Raw genomic sequence first — 12,959 nt, 5'->3', positions numbered from 1 at the left:
AGCACAAGCCCATGAAACTTAAGACATTTTCTGGTGCCTGATTCCACTGTCCATTCCACTTGCCTAGCTTGTACCAGAGGCTTTGAAGCTACACATTTTGTCGTTGTTCAGCCCCAAGAGCTAGACAGTCAGGGCTCCAGTTGCAAGAACATTCACTATTAAAAACTATTTCGTTTCCCTACCTAGTAAGCAATCTTGAGGAAAGATTAAGATGGGAGCTTCCCCGGCCCTGGAATAACTTCTCTTTCTGTGGCTGTGAGGCAGCCCCTCACGTACTCACATGACAGTGTCTGGCAGGCAGGAAAGGACACACTCTTCATTTAGCGGAAGGAAGAAATTGCCTGTTAACCCCCCCTCCCTGAATAACTATGCTCTGTTTCAGAGAAGGAATGAGCAGGTACATCTGCTAGTGTCTTGCCATCAGCGGAGGGCACAGGGTGAGAGAGCCTGCTGGTAATGGGACCCGTAGAAGGTGTTATAGGTGAATTCTCTCATGGCTCCCCTTCATTCTGTGACGTCATAGAGATGTTTGAAAATAGCTCTGGCTCCCCCTGAGAGTGCCTCCTGCTTGCAATGTCTTCAGCTCCTTGAATCTGTGGTGTGGTTTTACCTTGCCTCCACCGACTCAGCCTCAAGGCCTCCCTGTCCCCAGCCTCTTGTTTCCCTTTGTGAGGGTGAGAATTGTCACTCTTCCTCTGGTTACGAGCACAGTGATGGTGGTGCTTGGAGCAGCTTTGTGTGTGAGCGCGGGGTCTGTGGTTATTCTGCCTGTTAGCTGGGTGTTTGCACCTGACTGGAGGCTCCTGCTGAGCTCGGCCCTCTGCCGCCTGCCCCTTCTGTTAGGCTCATCTCAACCACACTTCCCCATTGGCTGTTCTGAACATGCCTGGTGGATTCATCCTCTCATGCCCTTGTACATGTTTCTCTTTCTAGAATGCTCTGAAACCTTTCCTGTGCTCCCCCACCTCCACTCTCTCAACTTAGGCAGAGTTAATCAGTCACTTTCAGTCACACTCTGCACAAGTTCTTGTGGTTAAACATTTACAAAATGTTGTAACTGTCTGTTTGTATTTGTCTAGCCTTCTGTGTTTAGCTTCTGGAAGATAGGATCCATATCCTTAATTCCATATTAGTACCTGAAGATTTAGCACATAAAAGGTGCTCTATAAATGTTAGGTGAAGTGAATGAATGAGTGGTAATTCATAGTTGACCCTGCTAAGAACATTTATCGTCCTTATCAGAGCAAGTCTATGTATTAAAGATTAGACCTTGTAAAATATATAAGATACCGTGTTATCTAAAACTGATCCCGACAGTCTACATTTCTTACTTGGGGGCTAATACAACCCGCTCTTCTAGATTTTTGTCTCTTAAGACTTGTCTGCCATTTTCTGTAACAATTTGCAGTGAACATCACCTGTGTGGCCGGCAGAGCTCTCCTTTGTTCCTCTGCTGCATGTTTTTGTACATGTGAACCTTTCTCTACCTTGATACTTGCCCAGAATCTTGTCTACCATTCTAGACGCACTCACCATGATTGTTGCCTTCTCTGACTATTCCAGGCCAAATCCCACCCTCTTCTGAGTTTCTATCTGTTTTAGCATAGGAGGCAATACAGTATAGTAACCGAGTTTCCGTCTTGGAAGACATAGGCTTAGGTCCAGTTCCACACCCTACTTAGGAGCTGTGTGATTGATGAGCAGGTGAACGTTACAGAGTCTCTGTTTCCAAATCTGTAACTAGGAGTAGTAACAACAGTTCTTTCTAGGGTTGATTAAGGTGATTAGGATTAAGGTGTACTGAGAGACGTAACAAATACTCAGGTGTTACAGGCTGTTAGTGGTGGTGGTGGCGGCTGGGTAGGTCACGGTGGCTGTTTCCTGGCCTCGCTGGAGTTTGTCTGACTTCTTTGCTGAAAGAAGCTACACAGTTTTGTAAGGGGCACATTTTAAGCCTACAGGCTACCCTCAAATGCTTGTTGGAATATTTTTGTAAATAGCATTAATTGACAGTTTTTGTTCCTTGGCATATGCCAGTGCTTTGCCATCTGGAGATTTGTTCTTTTGTACAGAGGATGTCTCTTAGGAAAAGTGTTCCTGAGGTCTGCTTCGAGCAAGGACAGGATGTTTCCTCTCCACTTCGTAGATACAGCTTTGAGCTTCAGTGTTTGTACAGCTCCAAGTCTCTGCTAATTAAAGAAATGGGTTAGATAAGACAGTTTAATGAAAACTCACGGGCTGTAAGCGGGTTGCACATACTCTCTTGTGTGACACCCTAGCGTCAGCTCGTCTGTTATGTAAAAGAGCAGCCCGAGTCTTGACTGTTGTCTTCCTGACGGGTAACACATGGGGACTGTACATCCACGATAGAACACTTGGGGCATTTTGCTGCTTGAATTTTATCCATTTTGTAAATGAGAAACCAGGAAAATACAGTGTGATTATTATACAGGGAACAAAGGTCACAGAAACTAACATTAAAAAAGAACCCATTGTCACCTGGCTTTTAAAAACCCATGCGAGTTTTATTTCTAAATGCTTCTGGAATAAACACCTCATTCCATCTGATTTACAAGGAAACTAAAATGTGGAAAATTTGATCTTTAAGGAGCGTGGTTTGGTATTTTTATTTTTAAGTTTAAGCGTTTTAGTGTCTCATGATATACTTGGTTAAAATGTTGTTCTCTTGAATGTCATGTAGCTATTAAAATGTATAATTTAGATCTATATTTGCAAAGAAGGACTTGCTTTACTTGAAAGATTGTTTTATTTTCTTTTTAACCATGTGTATATGTGTGTGCCTGTGTATGGGTAAGTGTGCATGAGTGCAGGTGCCCATTGGGGCCAGAAGGTGTGGGATCCCCTGGAGCTGGAGTTACAGAGGCTTCAAGCTACCTGAGGTGGGTGCTAAGAACCAGATGTGGATCCTTTGCAAGAACAGCAGTGCTCTTAACTTCTGAGCCATTTCTTCAATCCAGGAGTCCCTTTACAAGTAGGGGCAAGGCAGGGGAAAAGGTGGATTTCTGTGCACTGGGAAGAGAAAAACGACATGGATTTTAACACCACGAGGAGTGCTTTAGACTGCAAAGAGATTTCAGATAGTAGCTTTTTCTTATATTTTTCTCCTGCTTTACTGTCTAGGTTTTTAATGAGTGTGTATTGATTTATATTCAAAATATTTTAAGGCATTTGGTTTTGGAGTTGAAAAAAGTAGAAAAATATTTGAAAAGGTTAAGTTGTCCTTTCTTCACCTTGCCAGGGAAACTACCCTGAGTAACGAGAAGAGAATGGGAACAAGTGAAAATTCTGTCTTTGAAGAAATGAGGAATGTCTGAAAATCCAGGCCAGAAAATAGGCAGTTTATGAAAGGTTGACTCAGGAGTAGGAAGGAAGTAGACAAGACACTTAAGGCTACAGAATTCAGGGAAAGAGAAACAATAAAACAAAACAAGATTCCATCTGGCTAAAAGCGTTTTCCATAGTGAGAGGTGTACCCTGGGACTGAAAACCAAAGCTCTCTACTGTACTAGTGGAAATGAGCACATGAGCCAGTGGCATGGGCATCTCAGAACCCACCTTGATTCCAAAATGCTTCAGCTTGGGAGGGAGAACAGCTCAAGAATACTCCCACCTGTGTGTACACACACTATGCTGCCCCAACCGTGGCTGGAGCTCAGGCAGTAGAGGCACCTGCTGCCAAACCTGATGACCTGATTTTGATCCCTGGGACCATATGGTAAAAGGAGAGAATTAACTTCCAAAAGTTGTCATCTGACCTCCACACATGTGCTGAGCCAATTTTTGGTAATTAGTAGAACTAAGGCCAGGACCTGTCATTACCACAAATATAAGTGAGTGGGGGGTCACAAGATGGCACCCACCAATATATTGGTTTTCATTGCTGTGATCAAAATACCTGACAGACAACTTAAAGGAGGAAAGATTGGTTTCAGCTCACGATTTTGGAGGGTTTAGTTCAAGGTTTCTTGGTCCCATGTGCTTGGGTAGGACATGGTGGCAAGATTGTGTAGCAGAGGACAGAGTTCACTTCTTGGCTCAGACAGGAAGCGGCCAGGGATACACCAACTTCCAAGACACCCCCTCCACAGTGACCTCCTTTCTCTAGCTCAGCCTCATCCGGTTCCTACAATCTCTCAAAAATGGTGCTACTTCCTGGGGAGCAAGCATTCCAATCATGAGGACAGTACATACTCAAGCCCTACCAACACTGATCACCATGTGACATCATATACTCCACGAATACAGTTCCCTGGTGGAAAGAGCAATGCAGAGTGTAGTGTCTGAGAAGCCAGAGTGCAGGAACACCACCTCACCTCTGGATATTCTTGTAAACATCTGTCCTCAGCCAACTACAGCATACATGCTTAGTGTTTGGCTTAAGGTAAGCAAGCAGCTTTGCTTCAAAGAAGTTAAAAACTCAAAACTAATAAATGAATGCAACAACAACCACAAAAGGCTGAATTATAATATATTTTGAATAGTTATGTTGGAAGTTTTGGTAAAATTCTTTTCTCAGAAATATCACTAGGGGACAAGAGAACATAGTATTTTAATTTTGGAAGCTCTTGGAAAATATTTCCTCAATTGTGGTGGTAGTGTGGTGTGGATGGTGTGTGGTGTGGATGGTGTGTGGTGTGGATGGTGTGTGGTGTGGTGGTAGTGTGGTGTGGATGGTGTGTGGTGTGGATGGTGTGTGGTGTGGATGGTGTGTGGTGTGGATGGTGTGTGGTGTGGATGGTGTGTGGTGTGGATGGTGTGTGGTGTGGATGGTGTGTGGTGTGGATGGTAGTGTGGTGTGGTGGTGTGTGGTGTGGATGGTGTGTGTGTGTGGTGGTGTGTGGTGTGGTGGTGTGTGGTGTGGATGGTGTGTGGTGTGGATGGTGTGTGGTGTGGATGGTGTGTGGTGTGGTGGTGTGTGGTGTGGATGGTGTGTGGTGTGGTGTGGATGGTGTGTGGTGTGGATGGTGTGTGGTGTGATGGTGTGTGGTGTGATGGTGTGTGGTGTGGATGGTTGGTGTGTGGTGTGGATGGTTGGTGTGTGGTGTGGATGGTTGGTGTGTGGTGTGGATGGTTGGTGTGTGGTGTGGATGGTTGGTGTGTGGTATGGATGGTGTGTGGTGTGGTGGTGTGTGGTGTGGATGGTGTGTGGTGTGATGGTGTGTGGTGTGGATGGCGTGTGGTGTGGATGGTGTGTGGTGTGACCGGTGTGTGGTGTGGATGGTGTGTGGTGTGGATGGTGTGTGGTGTGACCGTGTGGTGTGGATGGTGTGTGGTGTGGTGGTGTGTGGTGTGGATGGTGTGTGGTGTGGATGGTTGGTGTGTGGTGTGGATGGTGTGTGGTGTGGATGGTGTGTGGTGTGGTGGTGTGTGGTGTGGATGGTGTGTGGTGTGATGGTGTGTGGTGTGGATGGTGTGTGGTGTGGATGGTGTGTGGTGTGGATGGTGTGTGGTGTGACCGTGTGGTGTGGATGGTGTGTGGTGTGGATGGTGTGTGGTGTGGATGGTGTGTGGTGTGACCGTGTGGTGTGGATGGTGTGTGGTGTGGATGGTGTGTGGTGTGGATGGTGTGTGGTGTGGATGGTGTGTGGTGTGATGGTGTGTGGTGTGATGGTGTGTGGTGTGGATGGTGTGTGGTGTGACCGTGTGGTGTGGATGGTGTGTGGTGTGGATGGTGTGTGGTGTGGATGGTGTGTGGTGTGACCGTGTGGTGGTCAGAGGACAACTGCAGCAGTAAATTCTCTCTCCTACCATGTGGGGCCTGGGGATCAAACTTAAGTTTCTCAGACTTGGTAGCAAGCCACTTAACACTGAGCCGTCTTGTTGGCCCCATAGATCTTGGAATCAGGCCATCTTCTTGAAGTATCAAGGAATATTTGGTCTGGAATTGTTTATATTTAACAACATTTGTTGTTTATCCTCAGAACATTATTTCATTTTTGGTTTCATGGAAATGGCACACTTGCATGCACATGTGCCCTATGCATTCAAGCATGGGTGCATGTATGCCCCAGGGATTCTGGTTGAAATGACATAGACCAATTGCTAAAGCCACCTTGGCAAAGTATTGACTTGATTGAAGTCGAAAACTCAAAATAATAAAACATAAGCCCATGGGGCATTTGTTAACTGATGTTAGAACTGGATTGAAAAACATTTTAAGCCAGGCGATGGTGGCACATGCTTTAATCCCAGAGGCAGAGGCAGAGGCAGAGGCAGGCGGATCTTTATGAGTTTGAGGCCAGCCTCAAACTCTACAGAGTTTCAGGACAGCTGGGGCCACACAGAAACCCTGTTTTGAAAACCAGAAAAAAAAATAGAAAAACATTTTACAGCAGGACCCTGACCGCACAAAAGGAAATAAGGAGGTGGTTGTTTTATTGCCTCTTGTATTCTAGGCCCTTACAACCCTGGTAGCTATTCAGGTTCCTTTGCTTATGTGAGTGGCACTTCTAACAGCAGTCAGATATGCACTTGTCTTTCCTCTTCTCAGAGCCTGTTGCTTCTTCATATTGCTTCCGTTCAAAGACTCCAGCTCTTAGCATACACTGAAGCAGTGAGTGGAGCTGCTGTCTTAGCTGTCCTCCCTGAAGGTGGGGAGTAAACAGGAAGCATCCCAGTCAGTTGACTGTGTCAGACATTGAAGAGCAAAGACATTACCCTAAAGCCTTGTGGGCTCGAACCTGTATTTGATACACACACACACACACACACACACACACACACACACCAGTTGTCTGTGAGCACACACACTAGGCTCTAGACAAGTGCTGGATCTAGACAGACTGTTAATCCGGGGCTATTGTGAAAGAGTTCCTGCCTAGGATGTTAGCCCACCAAGTGGAGATCCCAGCACTAAAGGTGATGTGGTCTATACACTTGGGTAGGAAATGGAGAGTAAGTTGGGAAATGCCAGGTAAAAGAGAGGCATTGCTCATCTGACTGGAGTTGTAGTAGAAGGGACATAGTAGGAGAGTCTCCAGAGAAACCCAAAAATGTATCACTTAAGACAAAGTTTTAAACATGTCAGGCTCTGAAGAACTTCGCTTGGCCCTTCCCTGTTCTCCCTGCTCCAGAAACAGCAGCCAGTAGGTGGAAGTGAGGAAGGGGGACTCTACCTCCACCCCTTTTCCCTAAGGCGGGCTACCCCTGGGCCCTGCCTGCAGGGAGAAAAGTCTTTTCTACCAGTGAAAACTGAAGTGCTGCGAAACTTGAACTGATCGGTTTTTTTTTGCTTAAAGGTGAACTTCGAAAGTTTAACTACTGTATAACTCATCAATTAGTACAAATTAATGAATTATCAAAATGTGGCCATTGTCAGTTCAAGAAATAGAGCATTCTGGGCCTTCCTACTCCCACAGAATCTTTTGTAATTAGCTTTTCTGATTTGAACCTAATTTAAATGAACCAATCACTTTTTGCTATTGAATTGGGCTGTGTTTGTGAACTAATATGTATACTGAGTATCATTTCTACTAAAACTTCAGAGTGTGTTCTTACTCAGAAATTGGGCCTTTGCAAAGAGTTGAGATGAAGTCATACTGGATTAGGGCAGGCCCTAAACGGGATGGCTAGTGGAAGATGCCGTGGTGACAGAGGCAGAGGCTGGCGTGATGCAGCCACAAGCCAAGGAAACCTGAAGCTAGGGCAGATGCAGGAAGCAGGTCCATCTCAGGCCTCCAGAAGCCGCCAACCCTGCCTAGGTTTTGATTGTATCTATTTATTTATCCGTTTCACACCTGGAAACACCACGACTGATTAGCCAGTACCAAAGGTCCATACAAGTCATGCTACCATAAAAACCACTTTGTGCTGCCCTTATGATTCACAACATATGGATGTTGTCTGTGCCGCCGTTATGGTAACTACGATCACCTTGCCTTTGGCAGTTCAGTGCTGCCACCTGGTTCCTGCTACTTTAAGGCCCAGTTAAACCCATCACGTTGAATTCATCCAACTGAGCAGCAGCATCTCCAACCCTAAGGTTGGTACAAAGACAAGAGTAAGGACGAAGCCCTTCAGATGTGTTGGTGTGCCTCTCACCATTTGCTCTCTTACAGGACTTGTGAAGGGCATGTCTTCTGGGCCTTCCAGTTGGGGAAGATTAGGATTTACACACAGTACCCACTCTAGCATTGTTATTTTCTTGAACCTTAAAATCCCTTCATCAACATTAAGTGAAAGGAGATCAGACATCCCTAGCTCCTTTTCAGTAGGCCATCTTTTGACAAATGCTTCAGCCAAACATTCAAACAAATTTTTGGCACCTTTTAAATTGTATGAGCTTCCATTTTAAACCTAGAATCTCCCCTCAGTAGGCCCATAATAATATATTCAGCTGGATCAAGTTTCCTGTTCCATCTGCCATTATCCCACACCCTTAAAATCCATTCCTACACATAATCCCCAGACTTCTCGAATGAACTAGCAAACTCATTAAGCTCTTCGGTGGTGTAGTGTACCTCCTCATGGACTACGCTGTCTATCTCCTGTCTCGGAGCCTGTTTAGCCATAAGACAAGGTCTTACGTAGCCCTGGCTGGCCTGAAATTCTACTGACTTGTACACCAGGCTGGCCTTGAACTCACAGAGATCCTCCTGCCTCTGCCTCTCAAATACAGGGATTAAAGGCATGTAGTATCCCCCACACCCAGTTTGACTTTGCTTTTTGGACATTTAGGTCTCTTGAACTGTGAGAAAATATCTTTCTCTTATTTTAACTTATTAAGGCAGTCCTGGGAAGTGAATAGAGTGCCATTTCTAGGAGTCTGCATTAGAAAGAGTGGTGAGATGCTACATGTAGTAGCTCATACCTATAGTATTAGCGCTCAAAGGCAGAGGCAGGAGAGTCTCAAGTTCTAGGCTAGCCTGAGCTCATAGCCAGACCCTGTTTCTTTAAACAAGGAATGGGCGTGTAACCCAGGGTTGGAGCTCTTGCCTAGTGTGTGCAAGGCCCTGACTTCTACACCCAGCACAGAAAAGTAAGGAGACTTTAAAAGTAAAGGAAGCACTACTCCCACTGAACAGGATGGGGTTGTTTCACTAATTTTAAGATTTATTGTTTTTATTTTTTGTGAATGGGTGTTTTGCCTGCATATATGTCTATGTACCACATGCTTGAAGTACCCAAGAAGGACAGAAGAAAGTATAGGATACTCTAGAACTGGAGTTACAGACAGCTGTGAGCCTCTGTGTGGGTGCTGGCAATCAAACCCAGGTCCTCGGGAAGAGCAGCCAGTGCTGTTAACTGCTGAGTCATCACACCAGCCCCCTGGACAGGTTTAAAGTAGTAAAATCACTTAAAATTAATTTTTTTTTTCTGGAGCTGAGGACCGAACCCAGGGCCTTGCGCTTGCTAGGCAAGCGCTCTACTACTGAGCTAAATCCCCAACCCCTTAAAATTAATTTTTTAAACCCTTCAAAGACTTCGTTTATCCAGTCCACCAGTTACAGAGGCAAACTGTTGGCTGTCTTGAATATCGAATCCTGAGTGTTCACTCTCCAGAGGGCAAAGGGCATAAAGCCTTCTCCAGATTGATTTTGTCTGTTGCTGCTGACTGCTTAGTTCTTTTTCTCCTCAGTGAGTCAAAGTGCATTCACCTCTGCAGTGGGGAAGTTCTCTGCCTTTCCACCCACTGACGTCCATATGCTGCCAAGTGATCGCTCTGCCTTGGAGCAGTAGGGCAAGTCAGAGTTAAAGGTTATAAAAAGAACGCACACATCCAAACCACCTCTCTTCAGAAAACAGCCTTTTTTCAGATCTCCCCTGGTAAGGGGAGAAAGTCAGCCTGGTGTGCTGGGCTTTCTTCAGGGTCCTGTGGAGAAGAGCAGGGAATCCGCGCACTTCCTCATTTCCTCTAGCGCCCTTTACAGAAAACTACTTAGCAAAAAGTAGCATGTAGTAAGTAAAAACAGCCCCTACACAGGCAGTCTGCCCTAATCCCACTTCCTGAGGACAATTATAACTTCATGCTTTAGGTTTATGACTCGTTTCTACCAGGTATGTTCCATCCTCTGTTTCTAATGACTCCTAAGTGGGAACATTTCTGATGGCTATTAAATCAGTGTCATAAAATTAAAATTAACAATAACTTTAAAAAAAGTGTGTGTGTATGCGCACGCACGTGAATGTGAGTGTGGGTACACTTGTGCCAGGGTGGGGTGTGCATTTGGCAGTCAGAGGACAACTTTTAGGAGTTTGTTCTTTCCTGCCTTCTCCGTTGTTGAAGCAGGGTCTCTCTAGCTGGCTAAGGAGCTGTGGGTCATGACCCCGCCTCTGCCTTCTGTGCCTGCCGCCATAGGCATACTGGAGTCCAGATGTGCACCACTCCCCGGCCTTCTGCCAAGTCCAGGCATTGAACTCTGGAATCAGGCTTGTGCAGCGAGCACTTTCCCCCACAGAGACACCTTCCCAGCCCCAGGGCCTGTCTCTTAAAGATATCTTAAGTATGTATAGATACACATTCATACCTTATTGCTAATCCCCTAAGTATTTTTCCTTTACTTTGTTATTGATCTTAAACTTTTTCCTACAAAATTATATTATCTTAACATTTTGATATGAAACTCTTGCCTTTTATTGAACTGGAGGGCTAACTTTTTTGTATTGTTTGTTTTTTTCCTTTTCATTAATGTATGTTCCAACTAGCACTGTCTTTCACTTCTAGGTTATAATTTAAATGGAAAACAGCCTTCAAAAAGGAATTCAAGCTGGGCAGTGGTGGTGCACGCCTTTAATCCCAGCACTTGGGAGGCAGAGGTAGGGGGATCTCTGTGAGTTTGAGTCCAGCCTGGTCTATAGAGTGAGTTCCAGGACAGCCAGGGCTACACAGAGAAACCCTGTCTTGGGGGCTGGGGGGAAGGAAATTCAAGCACTTTCTGATCTCTGCATAAAACTCAGTTGAAAACACCAATTGACCCAGAAAGCTAAAATGCCCAAAATTGCAACAAGATAAAAAAAAAAAAATCTAATGAAGTAAACCTTGAATATTTGTTTAAGTCAAAGAAATACTCAACTGAAACAAAAATAAAGATTATATCATTTCCTTATAGATTTTTGAGAATGAGAGAATATCCACTCAACTAGAAGTATTTCGTAGTGAAATTAGAACTTGACTAGAATGATTTCTAACATAAACCTATCTGGGATTGCTTGTCTTGAAAACGTATTACTGTGCGTGTTAGTGCAAGCACCAGCTTGTCACGGTGTGTGTGCCGGCTGGACGACTGGTGGGCTTGGTTCTGTGTCCCACCGTCCACAGCCAGCAGCGTCACTGCAGAGCCGCCTTGCTGGCACTGCTCTCCCACTTAGGTAGTTACTTTAAAGGGCAGGCAAGATCAGCAGGTAAAGGCGCTTGCTGCCAAGCCTGATGATCTGATCATTTGATTCCCAGGACCCACATTTGGAAGGAGAGATTTGACTCCAAGTTGTCCTCTGACCTACACACACGTTCTCTCTCTCTCTCTCTCTCTCTCTCTCTCTCTCTCTCTCTCTCTCTCTCTCTCTGTGTGTGTGTGTGTGTGTAAGTGAATGTAATAAAAAATTAATTTACTTTAGAAACATTTTCAAAGCATGGGGAAATGTTAGGGACTTCATTTATTCAAGCTTTCATTCGTTCTATCAGTAGCAGGGAGTCAGGGACACAACTCCAAGCTGGTGGCTGTAGCAATCTGAAGCGTTCTTTTCAGAGATGTCTTATAGGAGAGCCAGGAAAGAACTTCAGGTTATGAACCAGAGTTAGAATTTATTAAGAGGCAATTTGAACGTAGATTTATATGGAGAGTTAACAGAAAAAGGACAAGGCGAGTGTAAGTGCCTTCAAGGTAGCCAGGTGTGATTTTAATGGCTGTTGACTGTACATCTCAAAGGGTTGCTAAGGAACTTTCTCAGTAAATGAGATCATAGGGTGTTTCCTGATGGATGTGGGGTAGGATTACAGCTGAGAAGGTAAAACCATAGGTTAAGAGGTTGTGGGAATTTAAGATTTCTTTTTTACTGTAAACGAAAGTTTACTTTGAAGATGTTCTTTGCCATGTGGTATCAAGTATTCAACCAAGATTTAATTCATCTAAAAATAAACAGGCATATGCATCTCAGAAGAACAAACAAAAAACATGTTTGTTGGATTCCCAGACAATTTCAGGTTTGCATCTAGGAAAGGAGCAAGGCCAGGAATGCTTAGACTCCAAGGATGGTTCACTGCTATTTAAACATTGTTATTTGAAATACCTCCGTATCAGTTATAGAATTTTTGACTCTCAGCCAGCAAGAAACTTAAGTGAGACTCCCACAAGAGAGTCTCCTTTCCTTCCCATGTCTCCTGAGTTTCCCCTGGCTTTTTTTTTTATTAAGAAACTTTTTATTCATTCCACATACCATCACAGATCCCTCCCTCCTCCCTTCTCCCTCCTCCCTCCTCCCCCAGCCTCCCCCCCAGCCCACCCCCCTCCCTTGGCTTTCTGTCCTGCCTCAATTCAACATAGTTAGTGAGCATGGTCCTTTGAGTTCTGGTTTTGTGCAAGAGAATCAAACTCAGAAGCTTAGTTAGGTGAGAAATCTGATCAGAATTCCACTACAGTGAAGATCAACCTGGAGAACACAGAGGAACAGCGGCTCACACTGGGGGTGGGGTGGGGGCATAGGTGTAGGAGTCTCTCCTACACATGAGACCTGAAGGTTGAGGAGGAATTAGGGGAGAAGAGAAGAAAACAGGAGTTTGCCAGGCCTGTGTACTGCGAGGGCAGTACGGAGTCCATGAAGGCTCCTACCCACGTTGCACTTAGAATCATAACATTCTGATGTGTTAGGCTTTGTCTTAGTAACTTGCTAAGTTCTCCCTGGTCCTCTGTTGAATTCAGGTGACAGCGATGAGGAAAACAGAGGGATGACTTGCTTTCACATGCTGAGAGAATGCTTAAATGTAACAGAGGTGAACTAAAAAG

General features: G+C 44.9%; 1 protein-coding gene and 1 long non-coding RNA gene across 8 annotated transcripts in view; one reads left to right on the top strand and one right to left on the bottom strand.

The window, feature by feature from the left end:
• Window positions 1-618, bottom strand: part of LOC131918053 (uncharacterized) — a 39,262-nt gene extending 38,644 nt beyond the window's left edge. For 3 of the 7 annotated variants that reach the window (XR_009380816.1, XR_009380820.1, XR_009380821.1), the window contains exon 1: window positions 281-617. This is a non-coding gene — a long non-coding RNA (uncharacterized LOC131918053). Of the gene's footprint in view, window positions 1-280 lie in introns of all 7 variants that reach the window. The other 4 variants (XR_009380818.1, XR_009380823.1, XR_009380819.1 and 1 more) reach the window with 3 other exon arrangements.
• Window positions 1-12,959, top strand: part of Pde8a (phosphodiesterase 8A) — a 137,000-nt gene that overhangs the window by 43,444 nt on the left and 80,597 nt on the right. The gene's annotated exons all lie outside the window — the stretch shown is intronic.

Source organism: Peromyscus eremicus, chromosome 1 (genome assembly GCF_949786415.1).
Source record: "Peromyscus eremicus chromosome 1, PerEre_H2_v1, whole genome shotgun sequence".
In the NCBI taxonomy this organism is placed as follows: domain Eukaryota; kingdom Metazoa; phylum Chordata; class Mammalia; order Rodentia; family Cricetidae; genus Peromyscus; species Peromyscus eremicus.
The sequence above is the reverse complement of the archived record's forward strand: the minus strand, read 5'-3'. Positions and strand labels throughout refer to the sequence as shown.